The following is a 25,810-nucleotide window of genomic DNA, read 5'->3' on the forward strand; positions in this document are numbered from 1 at the left end:
ACAACACAAACATTCATGAACTTTTTGATTTTTCACAAGATCAATTCTTTAAATCCCCATCACATTTTAACTCTGAATTATTTTTCTTTCAATAAAATTTGCATATCTTATTTCTTGGGAGATAAACTATTCATTAATTTGTTTTCATTGAATATCCATTATTTTAGTTGTAGGGGTACAGAAAATGCATGGTTGTTACCCTCAATGAGTTTATAATACTGGAAGAAAAAATAAAATAGCTCACATGTGTAAGTCAGATCTAGACAGATCCCATCTGGGGAGCAGGCCTCAGACTGCCCATCACTTACTTGTCTCTGTCCTGGGGTGGAGACTGAAACTCTACTCTTCACCTCCTGGCTCTCATGTCCTCTCCCCACACCCAGGACCCATGGGCAAGCCAAGGCAACACCATGGGTGAGTACTAAAAAATGCATTTTGTTCAAACAAATCCTACTTAAACTGCTGCATTTTAACACAAAATAGCTATTCACATTTATTGCCTGGCCTCCCCTAGTATCAGATTCCAGATGTCTTCTCAACAATTGGCTTAATGAAGTTTAGAGCAACCATCTTCTCTCCCACACACAGAACTATTTTTAAGACTTATGTTAATGTGTTGTTCTGCTCACTTTTACTGAATTTACTCCTCTTTAACATTCATTTTGGCAGCGATATCTTTAAGCAAAAAAAAACACAAAAAAACAAAGTGTCATTTTCAGAGAACACATTTCTCAACATCCATTAAATAATCCTGTATATATTAGCTGGGGTAAAGGATGGCATTCATATTTCTTTTCATTGCATTCATGTGGCTCATTCCACAATACTTCTAAACTGAAGTAAATTTTATACTAGTATATATATATATCACTATCGATACTTATTTTCTATTTACGTAAAACATTGTCATGATCTTCGTTTTCCAAGACTTCTTCCCTCCCCAGCCTTTTATACCCCAATTTTTTTCTTCCTCTTTCTAACTGCATCATTCCAAGATCTCCTCAAATAGAATCTTTTCCTACTTATTTAGTAAACTCAACTATAAGGAACATATCTGGAAGACCACAAAAGAGAAACAAGCGGCCAGCTGAGCAACTGAAATCTAGAACAAATGCCAAAGTTTATGCCAAATTGGTTACGGAATCACACGGCCTCTGACCTCTTTAGTAGATTTTTATATGACTTGTATTGACTTTTATTATCTATGGTTCTCAACTCACACCAGCGGTTTTAGTACACTGAAGAAAATTACACACAGCCCAATGTGCCCTAAAACTGCAAAGCATTAAAGTAGGTGACTGACATTAGCCTTCTGTGACCAGCTCACGTGACCTCAAGGAGACGTCAAAAGTAAGAACCAGAAAACCAGTCAAGTAGATGTATGCAAGCAGAACTTTGTTTTTTGTTTGTTTGTTTTAAGACTTTATTTATTTGACAGAGAAAGAGACAGCGAGAGAGGGAATACAAGCAGGGGGAGTGGGAGAGAGAGAAGCAGACTCCCCACTGAGCAGGGAGCCCGATATGGGGCTTGATCCCAGGACCCCGGATCATGACCTGAGCTGAAGGCAGACGCTTAATGACTGAGCCACCCAGGCACCCCAGCAAGCAGTACTTTGTAATAATCAGATAAGTTAGAAACATAATGTGTTAAGATGATCTAGGGGTCTTTCTCATGTCTCTGTGGAAATCAGTAAACCTTCATTTTTTTCAAAAGAACAAATTATATCTCGTGACACGCAATTATACCTTGGAGAGCGGCTTGCAAGCAGCTACCTCCCTCCCCTTTCTGCATAGAATCTCCCGTATGTGAACAAGCCTGGGAGCATTTCTTCAGCGCAATCTGAAAGACTGTTTCCTGGGCTACCGTCCTCAGTAAGACAACAAAGTAATTTAATCTATTTTGACGATGGCTTTTTTTTTTTTTTTCAGTTGCCACTATAGATATAACGGCTGGGGTTAGAAGTACAACAGAAAGATCAAGATGGAAAACCGCAGAAGGCAAACCTACGAAACACACAGAAGCCTAACATTCAGGGGCCATTTAGTGGAGGTGGGAGCCAGCCTAGGTATCTCTAGGACTTGAGTGGTCTTTCCATATTAGAACATAACTTGTACAATTATGAACGGCAGTCACCAAGAATGCATACAAGTATAATTAATCATTGATTCGTTTACTCATTTGTTCATTTATTCACCAAGTGAAACACATGAAACAGATCTGTCAATGTCCCTGCTTCACCCCAATTGGCAAAAACACAAGCTAACTGGGAGCAAAAGGATTTTGTGAAAATTCTTGACAGGTGGGAGGCATACCTCAACAGACTATGCCGCGGATAATTTAAAAATAAAGTATAGAACTCTACACCTTGAGTCACTTCAATCATTTCAACTAATGAGAAAGCATACTCTCTCCTGACTCTAGGTACCCTCAAGGTCCCCAGCTCTGTTTGTTTTCTTCCTTTACAGAAAGTTTGACCCCATCCTCTTCCTCACCTTCACACCCACACCCTCTGACCTTACCTGGGACCTTCCAGGGATTCATTAACGGATTTTCCTAGATAAAGACCCATTCTTTTGCTGAGAAGAATTTCTGTCTTTAGCTGGTAAATACAGTAATTTTTGTCAGGCCTCTACAAGAATAGTATATTTAAGAAATATGATCCTGTAGTAATGTTTTAAAATATTTAAAATTGCTTTTTTTAAAAATTTTATTTATTATTTTATTATGTTAATCACCATACGTTACATCATTAGTTTTAGATGTACTGTTCCATGATTCATTATTTGAGTATAACACACAGTGCTCCATGCAGAACGTGCCCTCTTTAATACCCATCACCAGGCTAACCCATCCTCCCACCTCCCTAGCCTCTAGAACCCTCTGTTTGTTTCTCAGAGTCCATAGTCTCTCATGGTTCGTCTCTCCCTCCGATTTCCCCCACTTCATTTTTCCCTTCCTGCTATCTTCTTCTTTTTTTTCTTTTTTTTTTTAACATATAATGTATTATTTGTTTCAGAGGTACAGGTCTGTGATTCAACAGTCTTAATTCACAGCGCTCACCAGAGCACATACTCTCCCCAATGTCTATCAAAAAAAAAAAAAAAAGATAAATAAATAACTAAAATAAAATATTTAAAATTGCAAGGATTTATTTTCTGAAATTATCAACGAGGCCAAAGTATATAAAGGTGACATGTTAGCAATACATTACTATATTAATAATAAGTAAAAAGTCTGTTTATTTGTTCTGCTGTGCTGAGTAGAGTCGGTTATAGATGGTTCCTTAGGATTCCTGGAGTCACTACAGTCTCCAAAATTTTACCCTTAAAGATTGCTTCCATTGGTGAAGCACTGCCCTCTTCAGGCAAAATTGGCAAAAGTATCAATTCTCACTAGACCACATACTGGGGTCCGTTAACATCTGCAATGAATTTAATTTGTTAAGATCAGAACCTTTGTGAGGTCAACCATACAAAAACAAAACTCTAGGAAATGACACAAGTCTTGCCCGAATCTGGGTAACTTTTAGATAAATTAGTGAGGTTTTTCATTTGTTTAAAGGCTGAATATGTATGATATTTTTTTAACTCTCTGCAATCCCATAAACGATAAAGCCAAAAAGAAAGAAAGGAGTACTTTCAGACTTGTGCAATGCACAGACTCATTAGAAATTATTTCAAAAGTGTCAGTTAGGTCCACAGTGCCTGAAATTGTTTTCTCCTCTTAGTAATAAACAGCAATGCGTTGTCAGTTTATTGAAATGAGAACAAATCTAATCTCAGAGAAATACATTCCTAAATATTACTTAATTAGCCTTGCACATTGTTTTAAAAATTAAGAGCATTGCAATGACTGATGAGAGATCAAATTCTATTTAAAGGAAAGGCTTTAGCGGCTAAAGGCAAACTCTACTGTGTTGTTCTTATAAAGAGTGTGTAAGTTCGGGAGCCTCTTACAAACTTCTTCCCTAAGTTTCATTTGCGCCCTCAATTCTTCATTGTGGAATGAAGCATTGTGGAAACAAAATGACCTTGTTAATTGCCTGTTGATTCCCACAAAAATTTTAGGTGTATCTGTACCTTTTATAAGACTGCTTTGTACTATCTTGTTATCAGCTTATTCATTCTGAGCATAAATTTTAAAAATTGCCTCATATGAGTCCTCGATCATATGGGCATCTGGAATGATAAATTTGGAGTCATGACCCTTGGCAATGAATTTCAAGTTGTAGACTCTCAGAGGAAAACCATAACGCCTCTCAACATGAGAAAAGTCAATACTGACATCTGGAGAAAGAACATGCTATGTGCCAATAATCAAGACAGACACATCCCAAAATATAAAACTACAGCTAATTTTTAAAAGTTAAATTTAAAAAATAGGATAATTGTGTCAGAAAATGTTTCTGTGACTGTAGTTTCTACAAAAATCTAAGTATATAGAAAAGAACAGATTTCAAATTAAACATTTAAAAAATCACCAATATTGAGTTTTGTTTGAATCATGGTCCCTATAAAATGATATATTAATTTAACTACTTCGGTCATACAAAATGGGTAACAATTAATCTGCAAGCTTGAGAATTATTTAAAACCTGTTATAAAACTAATTTGAAATGAACAGTAGGTTCGAAAATATCAACTTTGACCAGTAGATGCACAATGAAGAAAACTGAATTTGGAATGGAAAATGCTGGATTCAAACTATATTTTCTTTATATTTTCTCATAAGGGGTGTGATTAGTGAAACAGACACATTTTTGAAGCCAAAATTTGGATTCGGTCATTGGCTCTACTCTTTACCAATTCTGTGCTATCCTGGACATTTGCTTCTGAGTCTCTTTTTCATCATCTATTAACAGACCTATATTTCTTATCTCTCAAGGGTGTTGTGTGGATTAACTCAAACAGCAGATAGATATTCTGTATCATAATGGTGACACATAATAAATGTTCAATAAACGTCAGTTCTGTTTGTGTCTCGTTCCCCTTCACTTTTGGAGGCATACTTTCCTTATCTCTAAAATTGGAGCTATAATAAAACTAACATAAATAAAGCTAGTACACTATTACTAAGATAATAAAATGAATATATATTTTACTTGAAAATGCTTTTTAAACTGTAAAGCTATGCTACCCTTTAGAATTTAGGGTGGAGGATGATCATCATACATTAAAAAAAGAGAGTTCATTGCTTATCCATTATCACCTACAGTGAAGGGTATAGTAAGAAAAATATACTATAAAATATATAGTAAGAAAAAGATAAATGTAGAAGAAAAGGATTTATCACTCCAGTAAAGAAATACCCCATTCAGAGTACTGAAATCTATATTATTTATACTATGCTCACCAAGTTTGTTCTCATAGTTTCATGAGTAGACTTCCAAACAGGGGTCAATTCCTCATTCAGTCTCAATTATCATGCCAAGTTTATCCATCCTTGTAAAATCTGTTAGTATATACCTAGATTTTTATTTTTTATTATTTATTTATTTATTTATTTTTTAAAGTATCTTTTTTTTTTTTTAAAGATTTTATTTATTTATTTGACAGAGAGAGACAGAGCGAGAGAGGGAACACAAGCAGGGGGAGTGGGAGAGGGAGAAGCAGGCTTCCCGCGGAGCAGGGAGCCCGATGCGGGGCTCGATCCCAGGACCCTGGGATCATGACCTGAGCCGAAGGCAGACGCCCAACGACTGAGCCACCCAGGCGCCCTATACCTAGATTTTTAAATAAGTCTCTTATATGTCTAGTTATGTGATACAATAGTAAAATGATTCATAAAGTTGAGTGTCTGATACTAAATGTGAGGATTTAATATTATGACAGCATGAAGAACAAAATACAATCTCCAAATGTAAAAGTGAAATTCAGGACCCTCCATTAACTGAATTTACATGTAATTCCAAATACTTCTTCCAATGGTTCTTCTCACTCAATCCAGATCCTGTATTCCAAGCTATTTTTTATAGTCTACGTTTTAATTAAATTTTAAGATATAATTTATGTACTGTAAAATGCACCCATTTTAGTTACACATTTTGATGAGTTTTCACAAATGTATACACCCGTGTGCCTACATGCATGCAGCTTTCACAAAAAAGTGACATAGAATAAATCCATCCCCACAGAATGTTCCTGAGGGCTTATTGCTAGTACACCACTAACCCAACCAGGCACCAAAAACACCTGCTCTGCTTTCTATCTTTTCTAGTGTTTTGTTTAAACAGAGGTGTACAGTATGTTTTCTTTGATACCTTCTTTAAATCAGCATACTATTTTGAGATTCATTCATGTTCTTGCATGTATCAATTGTTGAGTCTTTCTTACTGCTGCGCAGTATTCTATTGCATGAATATACCAGGGTTTATTTATCTATTTGCATTTTGATGGATAGGCTGATTCCTATTTTTGGCCATTCTGAATAACACTTCTATAAACATTTGTATACAAGTATCTGTGTGGACATATGTTTTCATTTCTCTTGGACATATGCCTAAGTATGTAAACATTTATAAATGTTGTTTAACTTTTTAAGATATTGCCAAACCAATTTCCAAAGTCATTGTGCCAATTTACATTTGTGTGGGATAATTGTATATCCCAACATTGTGTGGGATAATTGAAATCTTAATACTGAATCTTCTAATCTATATGGCATACTTCTCTATTATAGGTCCTTTTATTTTCTCTCAGCATTGTTTTGTAATTTTCCATTTCCATTCTTGCATGTATTTTTTTAAAAATTATCCCTAATTATTTCATGTTTTATGCTGCTATAAATCATAACTTAAAAAATTGATTACCAATTTCCATTGCTAGTATGTGTAATACAATTAATTTTACATATTGATTTTGTGTCAAATAACCTTACTAAAATCATTCTTTCAGCTACTTGTAAATTTCGAGGACATTTCTGCATACATGATAATATTGTCTATTAAGAAAGATAGTTTTACTTCTTTTTTCCTAGCATGTATGCTTTTTTCCCCCTTTTTCTTAGTGCACTTGTTAAGACCTCCAGTACAATCTTCAATTTCAATGGTGAGAGCAACATCCTTGGTTGTTCGCAATCTTCTGTAGAAAATGTTCATGCTTTTATTCCTAAGTAAAATTTTAGCTCTGAAATTTTATAAATGTCTATTTTCAATGTTTTCAAGTTGAAAATTTTTGATTTGCTAAGAGTCTTTATTATGAGTGAATGTTGAATTTTGTCAAATGTTTTCTTCTGCATTATGGGGACAATCTTGTATTTTTTTTTTCTTTTATCTGCTAATATATTAAAGTATGTTGAATGGTTTTCAAATGTTAAACTTTACATTCCTGGGACAGATCCCACTTGCTTTAACTATGTTATCATTTCAATATATATTTTTTAAATTTGATGCTAAGAATAGGAAAAATATTTTTGCATCTATGATCATAAGGGGTATTAGACTGTGGATTTCTTTCTTTTTGATGCCATTGTCTGGTTTTGATATTGTAATGCTGGCTATACAAAATGATTTGTTAAGTGTTTCCCCCTTCTGAATTTCAGCATGAGTTTTGTAGAACTGGTATTTGCTTTCATTAAATGCTTGGTCAAAATTAGCAGTGAACTTACCTGAACCTAAAATTATCATTAATTAAAAATTGATTGATTCTATTGAGAGATAGGTACTCTATTTCTTTTGTCTCAGTTTTGGTAAGTTGCATTCTTGAACAAATCTGTTTATTCCATCTAAGATAATAAACTGGCATAAAGTTGCTCATGATAATCCCTTAGTGATAGCCCCCTTTCATTGTTGATATTGAGAATTTATGTCTCCTCTGTCTTTTGCTTTGCCTTGATAACAGTATATTTTCCCATTTTTTGGACCTTTATATAAAATCTGCATTTGGTTTAATTGAGTTTTTAAAATTGTTTTCCATAGGGTGGCCGGTTAGCTCAGTTGGTTAGAGCGTGGTGCTGATAAAATTGTTTTCCATATTTCATTTTGCCACTTTCTGATTTTAATCTCTACATTATATTTATCACTTCCTCCCTATATTACTTCGGACTGAATTCACTCTTCTTTTCCAATTCCTTTTTTCTCCTCCCCCTCCTTGCCCTTTCCCTCTCTTCCTTTTCCTCCTCCTTCTTCATGGCATAAGATGGAAGTTTAGATTATTGATTTTCTCTTTTTTAACAATAGTGTTCAAAGATAAATTTCCCTCAAATCTCTACTTCATTAATATCACACAAATTTTGATATATTTTCTTGCCATCTTTATTCAGTTCAAAATATTTTCTACTTCCTGTTGTAATTTCCTCTCTTATCTGTGAGTTGTATAGAAGTGGGCATTATAGTTTCTCCAATACTCAGCAATTTTTCATTCTTTCTGTTTATTAATTTCCAGTTTAATTCCAATTGTCAGTTAATACATTCTGAATGACTTCTACTGTTATGAATGTATTGAGATTTGTTTTATGGGTCATCATGTGGTCTATCTCCATAATGCTCCATGTGCAGTTAAAAGAATGTCCATTTTTTAAGTGTGGAATGTTCTATAAAATATATTAGAAAAACTTGGTTGATAACCTTTATATAAATCTCCCCCAACCCTAAAGATTTTCTCTGTACTTTTTCTATTAATTACTAAGTCGTGAGCGTTGGAAACTCTTATTGTAGACTTGCCTGTTTTTGCTTTCAGTTCTGCCCATTTTTACTTCATGTATTTTGGAGCTATGTAGTTAAGCATATAACCAGATAGAACTGTTTTTCTTCTTGATAAATTGATTTCCTCATCATTTTGAAGTGTTTCTTTTCATCCTTGGAAATATTCTTTGCCATGAAGTCCACTTATTCTGAAATTAATACAGCTACTGCTGCTTTATAATGATTAGTGTGGAAAATAAATATATAAATTAGATATATAAATATATTATAATGATTACCTTACTTTAAAATTTCTACTTTCTTTACAATGATTGATATCTTTGTCTTTAAACCTCTGCTTTAACCAAACTACAGAGAGAGCCCAAATGTCCATCAACTGATAAAGAAGATGTGATATATATACATACATCATATATATATGCACACACACACACACACAAGAATATTAATAAGGCATCAAAAAAATGAAATCTTGCCACTTGCAACAATGTGGATGGAGCTAGAGTATATTTGCTAAGTGAATTAAGTCAGTCAGAGAAAGACAAATATCATATGATCTCACTCATATGTGGAATTTAAGAAAGAAAACAGATAACATATGCGAAAGGGGAAAAGTAAAAAAAGGAGAGAGGGAAACAAACCATAAGAGCCTCTTAACAATAGAGAACAAACTGAGGGTTGATGGAGGGAAGTGGGTGGGGGATGGGCTAGATGGGTGGTAACTATTAAGGAGGGCACTTGTTGTGATGAGCACTGTGTATTGTATGTAGGTAATGAATCACTGAATTCTACTCCAGAAACCAATATTGCACTGTATGTTAACTAACTAAAATTAAAAAAAAAAAAAGGGGATGCCTGGGTGGCTCAGTCGTTAAGTGTCTGCCTTCGGCTTGGGTCATGATCCCAGGACCCTGGGATCAAGTCCCGCATTGGGCTCCCTGCTCTGCAGGAAGCCTGCTTCTCCCTCTCCCACTCCCCCTGCTTGTGTTCCCTCTCTCGCTGTCTCTCTCTCTGTCAAATAAATAAATAACATCTTTAGAAATAAATAAATAAATAAAATTAAAAAAAAAAAAAAACACAGCCACCAGATAACAAACATCCACATGAATGACTGACTCTAAGCAAGGCCAATAGAAGAGTTGCCTGGTAAACCCAGCCCAAACTGCTTGCCCACAGAATCATGTGTAAATAAATGTTTGTAATCTTAAGCCATAAAAACAAAACAAAACAACACAACAACAACAAAACCCTCTGCTTTAAGTTAGAATGATTAGATTATTTGTGTAATAAAATTTTTAATATGATTGGGTTAAATCAACCATATATTCCCATAGATCTTTTGCTTTTCATGTTTTTTCCTGTCTTTTAAAAATGAATTGTGTATGTTCTTGCATTCCATTTTATCTTATTTATTAGCTTATTAGCTATACGACTTTGACTCATATTTTTAATAATTGTTATCACATTTTGGTTTCTCTAAGAAGCAGCCTCTGAGACAGAATTTAAAGTTTATTAGGGAGTACCTGTAAGATTAACACCTGTGATGGAGGAAGAAGGATGGGGCAGAGAAAGAAGCCAGATGTGATATAATAGACTTGATAACTTCCCCTGACCCCACAGAGAGTTATGGAACTGAAATAGTCCATCAGAATTGTCCTGTTTTGAGCTGAAATTCCCAGAAGTTTATAACTACACTGTGGTCAGCCATGCTAGACTATTTTACATATGCCACGAGGTCAATAATAAGGTTCTGTTTTGTTTTGTCTTCATTTTGGATAGTTTATTTTACTGTGTATTTTAGTTCACTGATATTTCCTTCTGCAATGACTAATCTACTTATAAGTCTACCAACTGAATCTTGCATTTTTAGATATTATATTTTTCATCTCTAGAAGTTCTTTTCAGTTCTTTTTTCCATGTGTTCTTTTCGCCCCTCACTCTGCTCCCAAAATATCTTTAAACATATTGAGCATACTTAAAACATATTCTTTAGCACTCTAGTCTGCTAATTTTATCATCTCTATTATTTCTGGGAGTTTTTATTGACTAAATCTGTATCCAAATGTGCTTAATATTTTTTTTATTGGATGTATGATATTTTGATCATTACATTTTGGGGTGTTGGGTTTTGTTTTCTTCCTTTAAAGAGTTTTGGGAGTTTAGATTTTGTTTTCTTTCTTACAAAGTTTTGAAGTTTACTTTTGTAGGTAATTAAGTTACTTGCAAATCAGGTTGATCTTTTGGAGGCTTATTTTTAAGCTTTTCCAGAGCAGATCTACAGCAGCCTTTATTCAGGAATAAATTAGCCTTAATAATAAGGATTGACCCTTCTTGGGGTTCTACTGATTGCTCTTTGAAAATTGTTCAAAGTGGTCTCCATACTAGCTGGACTTCAAACTTTTCCCAACTCTGCTGAAGACTGGGAATTGTTCATATTTATGAGTCCTGTCATCCCCTTTCCTTTATGAGGCTTTACCCATATATGAGGTATTCAGCTAAAGAGTCAATGGGACCCCTATTGTGATGTCTGGAGCTTTCTCCTCAAGGTGCCCTCTTTTCAGTGCTCTGCCCAGCAAATTCTGCCTGTAGCAGTTTTCCTGAACCTTGATCTCTATCCCCCTCAACTCAGCAAAGCATTGGCTCTGTCTTAGCTCCTTATCCCTGCATGATGATTCAGAAATTGTCTCTGAGCAGAAATCTGGAGCAATCACAAGGTTTGCCATGTTTGTTTCCCTTCTCCCAAGAATCAGTCCTACACTGCTTATTGTTCAATATGTGGCAACAAGTTTTATTATGTTTTGTCATATTTATTTTATTGTTTAAGGAGGGAAAACCTGGACCCCCCCAGGTCTAGGAGTAGAAGTGTTTACTAATTATTCTTTTTTCTTCCTGTTACCTCCTAAAAGAGGCATGCAATGTATCCCTCAGAGCACTATAGTGGGTTATTGGATTTCTTTTCTTTTTTTTCTTCCTTCTTTCCTTTTTCTTTCTTTCTTTCTTTCTTTCTTTCTTTTTCTTTTTCTTTCTCTCTCTTTCTTTTCTTTCTCTCTTTCTTTCTCTCTTTCTCTCTTTCTTTCTCTTTCTTTCTCTCTTTCTTTTTTTCTCTTTCTTTCTCTTCTCTTCTCTTCTCTTCTCTTCTCTTCTCTCTCTTCTTCTCTTTTCTTTTCTTTTCTTTCCTCAGAACCCTGAGATCAAGACCTGAGCTGAGATCAAGAGTCAGATGCTTAACCAGCTGAACCAATAGGCACCCCTATTTGGTTTCCTTTTATTCCACACATCTACATGTCTCCTTTCCCCAGTCACTAATATCTTCTTTCTTAATTTCAGTGATCAACTGCCCTACTGCTAGCCTAGGTCTTCATTAAGGTTTTTATCTCGGTTAGTTATTGTGGCATAATAAACCACCCTAAAATTCAGTGGCTTAAAAAGTGGCTTTTATAATTCTATAGGTTGACTAGGCTCGGCTAGAGAATTCTGTTCCAGATGATATCAGAAGTAGCCTCAGTAATCTGGAATTCCAAGTCTGCCTACATATGGGGATGTCTTGAAGGCTGAGCTAAGCAGAGATTCTGGTATTGAGTCTCTCTCTCCTTCTTGCCCATAGTTCCATATGGTCTCTCCAGCTGCGACTAATTATTTGAGACTCATGACTCCTAAAAGTGAAAAGAAGAATCTGACAGCCTTTCTTAAGGCTTAATCACAGAACTGGCAAAGTTCGCTTCCACCACGTTCAATTATTAAAGCCATCAGAGATATCAAGAATTACTATAGAGCTTCAATAATTAAAGCACTACACTATCAATGCAAAGGAGGAAAAATAAAGCAAATAAGCAGACCCCACTGCTGAAAAATCAACCATTTATTTTGGAATAATTTCAAATATAAGAAGAATTTGCAAAGATAATACAGAAAGTTTCCATATACCTTCACTTAGTTTCCTTTAATGTTAACACCTTACATTACTGTGTTACATTTGTCAAAACTAAGAAGCTAACATTGGTGCACTACTATTAACTAAACTCCAGATTTTATTGAAGAATCACCAGTTTTTCCACTAATGCCTGTTTTCTGTCCCAAGATCTATTCAATGCCTAAAAACCCACTTCTATATGGTTATCTGATTGGGATAACATACAACGACAACCCATAGGGCATAGAATTGTCTTTCAAAAAGTGACATTGAACCAATGGATATTGTAGAGAAACATGAACCTTGACCTTCCTTTATGCCTTATACAAAAGTTAATGTGAAATGGATCATATTGTTAAGTTTGACGTTAAATTATAAAGCTCTTAGAATAAAACATAGGATACTTTCTTCATAACCTTGGAGTGGGCAAAAGTATCTTAAACAGGGCACAAAAACATCAGACATAAAACCAAAAGATAAATAAATTGGATTTTATCAAATTAATAACTTCTGCTAAATAACAGGCAGCATTAAGAGATTGGAAATGCAAATCTCTCACTGAGAAATGATAATTCAATACATAGATGAAACAAATGACTCATATCCTAACTCTATAAAGGAGTCCTAAAAATTATCCAAATCCATAAGATATAGATCAAAATGGAAAGTAAGAGGGCAAAAGATTTGAACATATATATCATAAAGGGGATATCTAAATGGCCAGACTATGAAACATCAATACTCACCATTAAAATGCAAATTAAAACTATAACATACCACTACACATCCACACAAATGACTTAAACCAAAATGAAACCAGTGGTGGTGAGAATGTGAAGCAATTAGAATGGTAATATATTGCTGGTAGAACCATGATATGATAGAATAACTTTGAAAATTTATTTAGCAGAATCTATTAAAAACTGAACAAACTTCTTCCTTATGACCCATCAATTCTACTTCTATACATATTCTTAAGGGCAATGAGTGCATAACTTCATGAAAGGACAAGCTTTCATGCTTTATAGATAATAGCAGTTTTGTTCATAATATCCCCAAATTGGAAAAATTAAAACAAATGTCCACCAATGGTAGAACGAATTTTTTAAATGTCATATATCCATACAATGAAATACATTTGGCAATAAAAAGGAACAAATCATTCATACCCAAGAACATGGATCTATCTCAGAAAACATTATATTGAGCAAAAAACTTCAGAACAAATGTAAATGCTACATAAGTGTGATATCAACAAGATGGGGGCTTAGGAGGTCCCAAAGCTTGTCTTCTCAACAAAGACAATAAATAAACAACTGCAAAATGAGGAAAATAGCTCTAGGAAATCTCTGGACTCCAGTGAAGAAGCAGCAAAAACTCGTGGAAATGAAAATCCAAGGATGGTTGCATGGAAAATATAGGAAGCATTTTACCCGCAACACCCTATCCCCTGGTCCAGAGAAGCTTGGGGCCAAGAGAGATCCCCTCAGAGGTACTTCACTCCAAAGGGAAACGGAGAGTAGGAGAAACCCTAACAATTCTCACCACCACAGACTTTTGTAAACTTTGCTACTGAGGACCCCCACAGTCTTTACAAATATTGAACCCAGCTGATAGAGCTGCCTGGAGTCCCTGCCACTGTGTCTCTTTCCTAGGGCTGGAGATATCACTGGGGTGAGACTGACCTCCAGGACCCCATTAATTGCTGTGCCCTGCTCTCCGGGATCAGGATGCCATAGAACCTCATGATCTACAGGACTAGAACTACCCCTGCTCTGCAACTCACTCTCTGTGTCCTAAGTTGGGGTTCAGATCTGCCATAACCACACCTGAGCTACTGCTGTTCTGTGATTTTGTCCTAGGCCCACAGTCAGGACTTTCACCCACCATCCCCACGGCATGCTGCTACTGCACCTGTCTCTGGGCCCAAGCCACTGCTGCACCCTGTCAACCTAGGGTCCATACCACTGCTCTCCCTCAAAACTCCCAGAACCTGAGTCACTGTGGCAAACCCAAGAGACTCAAATCATGGTTCCGTGGGAGAGCTATACCACCCATACCTCAAATACCAGCACCACCACCACAGCAACTGTACCAATGCCCAAGACCCAAGTGCTACAATAGTTCCTGATGCACCTGATCCCAGAACCATAGCTCAACTGCTGCTCTAAGTGCCAACATACCAAAACTGGTGCCAAAGGGGATCTCCTTGGCTACAACTTCTTCCCACAGGCAAAAAGAGAGAACAAGAAGACCCCAGCCACCTTTGCCTCCAAGGACCCTAATAGCCCTGTTCACCAGTGCCACACACAGGACCTCTGCAGTCTTGGCCACAGAAGACCCCCAGAATTTTCACTGATGTTGCCCTCAGGTGATGGAGTTACATGGAGAGTACCATCACTATGCCCTTCTAGGAACCAGAGATGGTGCACCCCACCCAGCCAATATCCTTACAGCCACCCTTAAGGTAAAATCTTTCCCCACAAAAGCCAGTATAAAAAGGCTGGAAGATATGACTGCTTCCTCAAATGTGTGGACATCAACACAAAGCCATCAGAAACACACACAAAAAAGCAACATGACACCACCTAATGAAATAATAATTTTCCAGTAACTGACCCCAAAGAAATGAAGACCAATGAGTTACCTGAAAAAGAATTCAAAAAATCATTTTAAGGAAGGTCATGAGATTCAACAGAACACAGACAGACAAGTCAATGAACTCAGGAAAACAAAGCATAAAAAAATGAGAAGTACAACATGGATAGAAATTATAAATAAGAAGCAAATAAAAATTCTGGATCTGGAGAATACAATGAATGAAATGAAAAATGCAATAGAGAGCTTCAACACTGGGCTCAATCAAACAGAAGAAATAATCTGCAAACCTGAAGACAGATCTCTTCATATTATCCAGGTGAAGGAAAGAGAAGAAAAAAGAATTAAAAAAGTGAAGAAAGCTTATGCAAATTATGGGATTCATTAAGCAAAACAATATTTGCATTATGGAGTCTTAGAAGGAAGAGAGAAAAAGGGACAGGAAATTTGTTTAAAGAAATAATGGTTGAAAACTTCCCAAATCTAGGGAGAGATATGGCCATCCAGCTACCTGAAGTTCAAAGATCCCCAAGCATATTCAACCCTAAAAGATCTTCACCAAGACATGTTATAATCAAACTCTCAAAATCAAAGAAAATAGAATTTTGAAAGCAGCAAGAGAAAAAAGACTCATCACATACTAGGGCATCCTACTAATGCAATCAACACATGTAAGTACATGAAAATGTGCTTCACATCATTAATCATCAGGAAAGTGCAGATCAAAATCACAATGAGTTATCACCTCACACTTGTCAGAATGGCTGTCATCAAAAACACAAGAGATAACAAGTGTTGGTGAGAATGTGGAAAAAAGAAAATTCTCGTAAACTGTTGGTGGGAATGTAAATTGGTGCAGACACTATGGAAAATAGTATGGAGGTTCCTCAAAAAGTTAACAGTAGAACTACCATATGATCCAGCAATCCCACTTCTGGGTAGATATCCAATGGAAGTGACATCATTTCAAATCATATCTGCACTCCCCTGTTCACTGCAGCATTGTTCACAATAGCCAAGATATGGAAACAACCTAAATGTCTTTCAGTGGATGAATGAATAAAGAAAATGTGATATATATCTGTAGATATTTAGATATACATTATTATTTGGTCATAAAAAAGAAGGAAACCCTGTCATTTGCAAGGCCAATTTCATAGAAACAGAGAAAAGAATGGTGGTTGCCAGGGGCTGGGGCAAAGGGCAATGGGGAGCTACAAGGGTACAAACTTACAGTTTTGAGAAGAATAAGTTCTGAGCATGGTGACCTAGTTAATAATATGGTTCTATCTACTTGAATATCACTGAGAGTACATCTCAAGTGTTCTCACCACAAACACACAAAAAGTTAACTCTGTGAGGTGATGGGTATGTTAATTATCTTGATCTTCGTAATTATTCCACAATGTATATGTATAAAAATCATCATGTTGTACATTTTAAATATCTACAGTTATTATTGTCAATTATTCCTCAATAAAGTTGGGGGGGAGTACATTCTGCATGATTCCATTAATAAAGTTAACAGAAAAATCTGATCGGTAGAGATGGAATTCGTGATTAAAATCCACCAACTCATCCAGATCTTCCAAGATTGTTCCTAATTTTTGTACTAAAGTCTCACATCCAAAGAAACTCTCACTTCGTGGCAGACCAGGGCAGATGGTCAATCTGGGTGATAAACTCTGGGAAATCATATTAGTTACCTATCACTGTATAACAAATTATCTCAGAATTTCATGCTTAAAACAACAATGAACACTTATCTCACATGGTTATATGGGTCATAAATTGTGGAGCACTTTAGCAGGGTGGTTTTAACTTGGGGTCTCTCATGAGGTTGCAGCCATGCTATCAAGCAAGGCTGTAGTCATCTGAGGCTTGACTAGGGCTAGGGGATGTGTTTCCAAGAATGTTCACTCAGGTGGCTATCACTTTGGTGACCTCAGTTCCTTATCATGTGGACCTCTCTAGAGAACTGTTTGGATTTCCATGTGATCTGGCAGCTGGCTTCCCCAGAATGCATAATCCAGGAAAAACAAGAAAGAAGACCTAATGTCTTTTATGGACCTAGTCTCAAAGACAGCACACCATTTTATCTGCAATAAAATAATAATAATAATAATAATAAAACCTTCTTTTTGTGCAAGAGGACTAGACAAGGATAAGGATACCAGAGGCAGGGTTCACTGGAAAACATCTCGAGGCTGGCTGTCATCGGACCACTGACTGGGAAAGAACATGAAGGAATCTCCTGGAGTGCTGGAAATGTTTTGTATCTACATCTGGGTGGTGGTTACATGAATGTATTTAGATGAGAAAATCCATCAAGCTGTGCACTTAGGATTTGTGTACTTTATTCTATGTATGATATGCCACAATCTAAAAAATAGAGATAGAGAAAGAAAAAAAAGTGGAGCTATGTAAAAATGTACATATCTGCACATCTTGCTCTGCTGCTTAAAATCTTTGAATGACTTCATAATTACATAGAAATGGAGACCAAATCCTTACCATTGGCGGTAAAGCCACAATTAGGACTTCATCTCTTCTGACATGATTTTACTTTCCTCATCCAGCCCTTACTTCATTCTGCTGTTTACTTTTATGAACTATATCCTTTCTAAGTCTAGACTCTGAAATACTGTTCCTTCTGTCTGAAAAATTATTTTCTACTTCTTGTTCTTCCTTTTGGTCCTAGTTTAAAACTGTTGCATCAAATGAATTAGGAACTTAACTACTCATTTAGAGAATTGGTAATTATAGGGGAAAAAATAGGCATTTGTGATGCTTTGTCAGTAAAAATTGTGTTTCAAGTTTACCAAATATCCCCAATTGATATTGGAAAGGACTTCTTCAAAAATTAGCAGCTAACAAAAACTACTGAGTAATAGAAAACCACATTTTGCAACTGTAATGGTATAATTGGTAATTGCATAAAATCATTGGACACTACAACTGTATCAGTACCTGGACATTTGGCACAGGAGTTGAGTATTATCCCAGTTTACTTGCTAGGTTTGGATATATTTATAACCTCTTATTGAAGACATTTTGCCAGTTTTCTGTTAACCTGGAAATCAAGCTTAAAATAACTGATAATGAAAAAAACTACATTATGCATTATATACCTTTTGAAATGATACAATAAAAAGTACATATAATTATCTATGGAGTGAATCTTATTCATTCTGTAGACTTAATTTTAAATTTACATAAAATACAGGGTATAGGAAAACAAATTAAATATATGAAAAGGAAATGATTTAGACCTATCCAGAAGGTAGAATATTGCCCATGCCAATGTCACATGCATGCACACACATGAAGGGGGTGATATTATAGATTAAAACAGATCACTGCAATGCATGGCTTTGACTTTAGTCTGCATTTAAAAAAAAGAAAACAAAAAACCTTTAACCATTTAAAAAAACAATTTGAGAAAACTGAATATGACTGGGAATTATATGATATTAGGGAAATACTGGTACTTTCTTAGTTTTAATAATGACTTTTAAGATTATGTAGGAAACATGCTGATATTTTAGAGATATCTACTAAACTAAATAAAATAAAATAGTATATAAGTATTTGACTTTCAAAAACTCAGCAAAGGATGACATAAATATAGCAGAGTATAAACAATTTTTATAGCTAATGGAAACATTCAAAAATCACTTTATTGGATATATTCCTCTGTCCTCCACCTGAGTTGACTGAGTAAGAACCTATGAATACACAGTCACAATATTTTTTATAGCATTTGTCACAATTACAATTATTCATTTACTTAATTGTACTCAATGCTAGGCTGTAACCATTTTAAAGTAAGGACGATGCTATCTTATTCAACATTGTTTGTAAATACTCAATAAATATTTGTTAAATGAAAAAATGAAGCACACGGATGATTCCCAATTCTTTGATCATTTGTTTCTTAATTTTTTCATATTTTTTTCCTTTATGTTAGACAACCTACTCTCCTAATCTCAATTCTATCAGCTGAAATTATGTAAATCTCCACTCAAACACTACTGCTTCTGTGAAGTTTTCTCTTATTTTGCCAATCAAAATAATTTCTTCATCCTCTGCATGATTATTAGTCCATCATAACAAAACTAACATGCATAATTTCTATGTAACTAGCTGTTTATTTGTGTGTATTATACTGTATTTACATAACAACAAGGACTATGCATTTCAGTCTGTCTTTTTCTCTTAAACACTTTTTAGTTTGTAGGGATACAATAAATACCCTTTAAATTGGGTTGATATCAATATGTGCACTGTGTACCTTTTATTGTATTATTACTTTTTTAAGTTCTGGTATTCTTTTGTGACAAAATATTGAGGGTCTTTTCCCAGGTGTTTTGCACTTTCATAAGTATTCAATAATGTTAACTAACACAATAGGATTAATAACTTCCTTAGACAAATTCAATCTTTCATACTGATGCTCAGAACCAGGCTGGATCTGTGCCAGAGTCTAAGCCCACAGAGTACAGAAGCAGGGAAGCCAACAACAAGAAATTGAAAGAGAACTTTAAAGCATGGGACTTCATCTGCCACAGAGAACTCAACTGGATGTGTTATCCTAAAGATAATAGTAAATACTGGGATAACCCATTGGATGTGTTATCCCAAAGACAATAGTAAGAGATTGGGAAATTTTTGAGCCAAGGAATTCAAAAGCACATGAGATGAAAGGAAAACCTATAGAAATTGAAAGGCAATCACAGGCCAATACCCAACATGCACAGAGTTGGCAGCTAAGGGAAGGCTCTTCTATTTACCATCTCTGTGTTAATGCCTGGTAATCTGTATAATAGTGATCATGTGTGTGAGTGCACAAACATTAACACGTATTCTCCAGCTTTCCCCTGACTGCTCTCACCTACTCCTGCCTCCTACCCACCTCTAGAACAGGACATGGAGAAGAGAAGAGGGGTAAAAAAAAAAACCAAAACCTCTCAACTGGCTTTTCACAAAACAAGTGTCTAAAGGAAGGCAAAGCACACTCCCCTTGGTCTCTGCCTGCTGGGGGGCATGGCCCTTCTATCACACCTCGTTGTGAGGGGCCATCAGGCTGGGATTCACATCTGAGTGACCAGGGGAGGCCAGGGAAGCATGACTCGGAAGGTTTTTCAAGGAAGTGAATTATCCTTAAGTCAGTGCTTTACTAACAGGGGAGAGTCAACTGCTCCATTCTTATTCCTAAAATAGCCTTGCTTTTATCTTAAAATGAATAGAAACCTTTTCATTCTATAAGTATGGAAGCACCTGCATAATATACCTTTGTGCTTCTGGTTAGATATCACTATTCTATTATTTGGTTTCCCCAGGAGCATCTGATTTCTTGGTTTCTTTTTCTTGTCTTTTGTGTATCCTTAAAAACATACTTTCCTTACACTGTATTTTATACAATACCCCATTCAATGTTTTGGAAAAAAATGTGATGCACCACAATACTTATTAAGTAGTTTATAACATGATTGGTCTGGAAAGTGGAGACCAAGAAAGAAACTCGGAACCAAGCCTAAGCCACAGCTTTACACAGAATAGCTGCTTTACAAATGTTAACTCATATTGGAATGAGAATTTAACCAAAATGAAGACGCTGCACAACACTAATACCTTTCTTTGGATTATCCATGTTGCCCTCACTACAGAATTCACAATTATTTGGAATCCAAAAGTTTTTATGAATGTTAAATTAACTGGATGACTGATCATCTACAAATTATTTTTTTTTATTTTAAAGATTTTATTTTTTAAGAATAATTTCTATACCCAACATGGGGCTTGAATTCACAACCCCAAGATCAAGAATCACACCCTCTACAACTGAGCCAGCCAGGGGCCCCTGATCATAAGCAAATTAAAATATTAGAAGTACTTACACGCTATGACAAATCTAATTTTGTATTTAAAAGTCATGATGATAAGAACAAGATCCACAATGAATTTTATACCACTAAGATCTTAAGGAAATACTACTTTTTAGATAATATTTTCCCCTTTAAATTTCATTCTTTACTCAAAGCCGTATTAGATTGTAGTTTGGAATTTACCATGCTCTTTAAGTACAGATTTAAGCTAATCTCTTTATTGATTTGAAACAATTTTAATGAAATCTGATTGGTATATAACATTATATTAGTTTAGGTGTACAATGTAATGATTCCGTATATGTATAAATTGTGAAATGATCACCACAGTAACATCCATTCCCACACATAATTACAGATTTCTTTTTATTGTGATAAGAACTTTTAAAATCTACTCTTAGTGACTTTCAAATATACAATACAGTTATAAAACATAATCCAGTTAATGTATATTAACTATATAGTCACCATGCTGTACATTACATCCCCAGGACCTATTTACTTTACAACTGGAAGTTGGTACCTTTGATATTTTTCTTACTACTGATTATTAATTATGGTCAAATCTAACATGTACTTAGTATTTTGTGGTCATAAGGAGCTTTTACATTTTTTTTATTTGCATTTTAGGAAATCTCTTTAAGGACAATATCATTATTATTATATTCTTCTATTTTATTGGAGTTAAGTAATTAAGAAACTTGCCCAAGAATCTGGTCTGGCTGGTAAATATCAAAATCTTCATGCTCTGAAGTCCTTCTGATTGACATTATAGCATGCCTAACTCTTGGCACCAACTTACAAAGACACATCTTCACAAGCCCCCAAAATTGTAGGTTCCAAAGAATCTAATCATCATTTCAATATTCAAAAGAAACATATTATCACTTCTATACTTGATTCCCCTTCCTCAAACACGAAAACTGTACACAGCAAGAAGTTAGAGCCGAATTATTCAAACTTTGTGAGAAATTTAACCAATCTGACTTGCTAAAGAAAGATCTGTTCAGGTTATTTAAGCAGGTGAAAAAAAAAAAAATGATCTTCTGTCTGGTATCCTAAAAATATGTTCTGAGAATATTGTAGAGACACAAATGCTTAGCTATCTTCTGGTGTCAAAATAAATTTGCTCTTGATTTCTAGTGGAAACTTGGAAGGGAAATACAGAATTTTAGGAAACAAGGCCCTGAATCAGTATGTAGTTCAGATCCATAGTGTACCAGGGAGGGGCTGAGTCCAGTCACTAGTAAGACAAAGAGCAATGAAAAGAGGAGAATTTTAATAGGCCCATGATTTGACAACATGCCATATTTTGAGTTCTTCCTTCTCATCAGGTGAAGTATAATTTCAATCCAACTTTATACAGGAATGATGGTGTTCAACTACCACCCATATTGCTCTAGAACAGTAAATTCTTCTTCTTCTTTTTTTTTTTTTAAGATTTTATTTATTTATTTGAGAGAGAGAGCATGAGTAGGAGGGAAGGGCACAGAGAGTAGTAGACTCCCTGCTGAGTGGGGAGCCCAATGTGGGGCTCGATCCCAGAACCCTGAGATCATGACCTGAGCCGAAGGCAGACGCTTAACCGACCGAGCCACTCAGGTGCCCCTAGAACACTAAATTCTTATAAACTACAGCATGTAAAAAAAAAAAAATCTGTTCCATTATTTCATCCTAAAAATTTGGCAAAATAAAAGCTTCTTTGTCAAAAACAATAAAGATTAAAAAGAGCATTGTTGGCCTTAAAAGCTCTAACTGCCACCTCTCTGCGCCTGAAATCATTGAAATGAGGGATACATGCTTTCCCTCTTCAGAGAACATCCTTAAATCCATGGCCTGAGAAATCACGAATTGAACCCAAAACGTTAGTTCTTGCTTATCAATCTTTACAGAACCATGCATTGCCCCTAAGAGGAAAAGGGTGTTTTAATTAAAAGAACTTTGCTTCTATGGTGGGCATTGACTGCTAGCAATTTTAAAAGTTTCTATGCAAAATCTGAACCGTGAATGAATCATCATTATCATAATATACCTGCATAAGATAAAAGAGCACCTTAAGCATAACTTCTGAGATTTTTATTGAATTACCCACTCATTGTATTTAAAGTTAGATGAAGCACAACTATGCCACTTTGGGATATAATACGTTCGCTTACAGCAAAGCCATGTTCTACCGGAAACAATCAGAGGAGTTGGATAAAATACACCATTTGCTTGAATACATTGCAGAGTTGCTAAAGAAACTAGCCTTTTGAGAGGCCAAGATCTTGGAGAAAAGGGAACCCCAGAAATGTGAACATTTCTGCTCAGGATATTTGCTGATATGTAGCATAGAGCCAGAGGCTGATAAACCACTCCTAGGAATGAAGCAAAGATGCAGCAGACCAAGGCAAGATTTGACAATCTCCTAAGGGGAAGGGAGGCAAAAATTGGAGTTTGCTGCTGGCCAGGCATTCACGATTCAATGAGCCAAAATCTTGAGAAGGAAGGTGAAGGGAAGTAATGCCAAACTCAGGGGCTCTCCCCCTAACACCCCACCCCAGTGAATTTTTAACCAGGAAAGAGCAAGATGCTAAAAACTAAACATAAAGCCACCAAAAAGCCGAGGGAAGTTGTCCGTAGCCTCAAGCTGATTAAGAGATGAAAATGAAGTCATACTAAATAGCAAGGGTCCTATAAAACAGCTGGTATCCCTGGAAATCTATACCCTACAATATGGGGCAAAGCAAAGGTAGAAAAATCCATGCTGAAATTGCACCCAATTTTGAGTTAAGAACCTGATTGGATTAAGGTGCTCCCAGTGATTCCTTTTTTTCCATATTCAACACTTCTTATATTTTCTCTATTTTTATATTTCCTATATTCAACATTTCCTTCTCAACTGGCTCCTTCCCCATCAGCCTTTCAACATGCTCAATTATTACCCATTGTGGGTGGGGCACACGGGGGGCAGAGGGACTTTTCTTATCTTCCCACTCTTATTTCCCACTACAGCACTATCTTTGCTCCATCTCCAATTCTCACATTGTACTTACTCCTGCACCCAAGGTAACCTTCCTTCCGTGCCTGCCACGCCACTAAAATTGTTCTTGTCAAAGACTCCAATAACTCCATAACCCTCCATGTTCCTCATAATGAACATTTTCCATCTTTGTCTCAGTAGCTTTCCATATCATTCCAATTAAAAGATTTACTACTCTTTGTGTTCTGTTCATTTTTTTTTTTTCCTTTTCTGCCTCTTCTTTCTAATCTCTATCAGGCATTCTTCTTTCTGTTCCTCAAACTGCTACTATAATTTCTTTTCTTTCCAATTTCTACATGTTTTGGGCTAACTCTTACACTTACACAGTTTCAGATGTCATTTATATAAGATGTTGACTCCTAAATGTAAGCCTCTAGCCCAAGATACACTCACCATTTCCAATTATACACATCCAACTAGTGTTTTGAATCCCCATTTGGACAATTTAAATGCCCTTCAAACACAGTATAACACAAATACCCCCTTGCAGTAAACTGCTATCCTTCAAATTTTACTATCTCAACCCAGTACCTTATATGTTGTCCCCAAAATATCTTATAAGACTGACCTGTTTCACCATCTCTAGTCTGACCTACTACCAATTTTTCCTTGGTTATGGTAGTTCCCTGCTAATCGTCTTGCACATCTACTCTTGGGATGTTCTAGTCCATTTTCCACCCTGAAATCCCAGGGATGTTTTATACATCATAGATCTAATCATGCCACCCCTCCATTTAATACTTTAATAAATAACTTTCCTTAGCATTAAGGACCAAATCTCGTCACTGTCAAGCCCTGTGGCATCATGGTGTGCAAGTCTTCTTCTCTTCGTTCCATTAAATTGCCCAAATTTCAGTTCCTTAAAAGAACCATGCTCCCTTCTTCCCCAGAATTTTTTGAAATGCCATTCTTTCCTCCCAGAATGCCTTGTCTGTTGAGCTAATTAACTCCTACTCATCTTTCCAGTCTTCACTCAAATGTCATTGCCGTAGGAAAGCTTTTCTGGACATCCTCTGGCCATATTATGCTTGTCACACATTTTCTGTATGTTTTCCTGAAGGAGAATATATTTTTGTATTTGATTATTTCCTACTCATCACACATCCAACACCTCAAACCCAATCAGATTGATAATTCCATGAAGATAAGAACCATGTCTGTTTTATTCCTACTGTATCCCCAGTATCACATTAGTTCCTGGCAAATTGTAGATAATAAATACATGTAAAATAAATGAACACAAATGAATGAATGAATAGATGCCTAAGAAGATACAACATATAAGTTCTTTGGGTATCCCCAGTTAGCTAGCGTATTAAGGTATAGTTGTTTGCGCTAGGCTTACTTGGATAGGCAACTTTCCTCTACAAACACTAAATCCTCTCCTACACTTGCTCCACTATGATAGCACAATGGAAACAGAGTAAAGATCCGCCATCATATTTTTATGGATTTAATTAGTAAGTCAGATTTCTCCCCTTCATATTCCCAATGCACATGCATGTATGCACACACACACACACACACACACACACACACACACATACACCCAGAGTCAACTTCTGGGAAAAAGAAAATTGCATTATTGTACTTAGGGTATAATTTTCCCAGAATGCTGCAATTTCAAATTAGTCTAGAACCAACAAATGAGTTAAAATATAGACTATTATTAGAAACTTACACTGACTCATTAACTGACTGTTCAGTTTCTGGAAAGAACTAATCCAAATTATTTTGTTGTTGTTGTTGT

This window comes from Phoca vitulina, unplaced genomic scaffold (genome assembly GCF_004348235.1).
Source record: "Phoca vitulina isolate PV1807 unplaced genomic scaffold, GSC_HSeal_1.0 scaffold43, whole genome shotgun sequence".
Lineage (NCBI taxonomy): Eukaryota > Metazoa > Chordata > Mammalia > Carnivora > Phocidae > Phoca > Phoca vitulina.